Genomic DNA, 1,824 nt, shown 5'->3' on the forward strand with positions numbered 1-1,824 from the left:
TGAAACATTTATTTAAAAACCCCAAACATCACATTCTGTTGGACAGCCTGGCTTTCTGCCGATGGCCAGGGTCAAGAAGTGCACAGCCTAGCCTGGTAGAAGCAGGAAATATCACATGGTTCTAACCACCCAGAAAGCTTACCAGGATGGGAGAGGTGGCTGTTGTCTGTTTTCATGGCTTTCATAATTTGAATCGGTTGGTTTCACAGCGAGAACCCTCGCTGAAGCTGGAGTTACGCTGTGTGGTCAATGAGGGACTCCGACACTCTCCACCTTCTTCTCATTAAATAGCAGAAATTAGCCAGGTGAGACACTGCTTTTAAAATCTGAGAAAAATAGCAGTGAAGGGGCAGTTTTTCCACTGTTTGAGCCTTTGTTTGCGTCTGATTCATGTTTTCATGCTTCCCTCTGCAGTCCTGATGGCCAGAAATGTGTTAGAAAATAAGACGCCTTCTTCACATAGCCCCAAAAGGCATGGCGCCCACAAAGAAACTATGAACGCTGGTGTGGCACTGGGGGGGTACAGATGAATGTCCCTTCAGTTCTGGGAAGCACCTCCTTGGTTTTGTGATACAACAGGGCTCTAGGTGCCTGGCGACTGAACAAAAGCACCCAGACCTGGGAGACCTGCTGTCACTGATATCTGCATGGAGGTTTTCACTTGAGATAGGACCTGTCAGTTAAACCAAAATACAAAACTTTTTGCTAAACGTGAGATGTCTACACGCATTGGAAAGAAATGATGTCATCAGCCCTTTCCTTTAATCTGCCTTCAAAATTACCCAGACTTGCAAAGAAAAGCCTTCCAGATCCTCTCTACAAGCCATAAACCTCAGGAACTGTCTAGCTTCATTTTTGCATGACTGAAGAAGCTCTTTATTATACCTTCAGAAATAATGAGAGAAGTCAAAATGAGAAAAACATAATGAAAATGGCTGATGTAAACATAGCTGTATCTTCTTACAGGTCTCTGTAGTTAGCTGCTCTCATTAATCATCACTGTATCCAAGGGCTTATGAATTCCAACAATTATTTTCTTTGTATGTTTTTCTTGGGAGGAGGACAATGACTAATTGGTCCTGGGCTTCGTTACTGCTCTTGGTTACCACAGGAGTTAATAGCACACCTCCGGCCAAACTGTGGGCAGGCACAGGCTTGCAGAGGGTGAGTCCATACAAGTGCCTGTTGCAATAAGAAGGGAGAGGACCTTCACCTCTGGGGTTGGGGCTGGGCTTGGGCTTGAACCAGGAATTTGGGGGATTTTCACCTTTTTGGGGGTGGGAATACGCTGGAGTTTGTTTTGGGGGAGAGATGCCATGGATCCCCCTTTAGCCTTCAGAAATGCCCTTTCCACCTAAGATATCTGTGGGTGTACAAGACCCGAAGTGCGGCTGTTCTCTTGATCTGTTTTTCTATTTATGACCTATTTTGCTATTTTTCTCACCTAAGTCACATGCCATTCTGATCACATTGGGTGTGAGACACATCCTGAGCTCCTGCACAGAGCTGGAGCTGTACCACACTGCAAACACCACCACCGCCCCCAGTACTTCCCTCTCCCTTTCCCCTGTCAGAATTAAAGCATGAAACCTGACTGCAGTGTGCACACCGTGGTAACACACAACACTCCTGCATCCTGCTCATGTTGGTAAACAAGACTGCTACAAATAGTTTCTCCCAGCTGGCATTTGCTGACGAAAAGCACTCTGGTTGCTTCTCCCTGCCCAGCCGCAATCTGTGCAGCATGTGGAGTGCATTTCAGGTATCTTCAGCTATGCTATAGCATGCACATCACCAGGTTGCTGCTGCTGCTGCTTATTATTA

The 1,824-nt window shown here is 46.2% G+C and overlaps 1 long non-coding RNA gene across 1 annotated transcript; it reads left to right on the forward strand.

Moving 5' to 3' along the window:
* The first annotated feature begins 241 nt into the window (after positions 1 to 241).
* Positions 242 to 1,032, forward strand: LOC136017547 (uncharacterized). Its single transcript, XR_010613975.1, has 2 exons — positions 242 to 305; positions 415 to 1,032. It is a non-coding gene; the product is annotated as an uncharacterized LOC136017547 (long non-coding RNA).
* Positions 1,033 to 1,824: the final 792 nt, after the last annotated feature.

Source organism: Lathamus discolor, chromosome 6, assembly GCF_037157495.1.
Source record: "Lathamus discolor isolate bLatDis1 chromosome 6, bLatDis1.hap1, whole genome shotgun sequence".
Classification (NCBI taxonomy): Eukaryota; Metazoa; Chordata; class Aves; order Psittaciformes; family Psittacidae; genus Lathamus; species Lathamus discolor.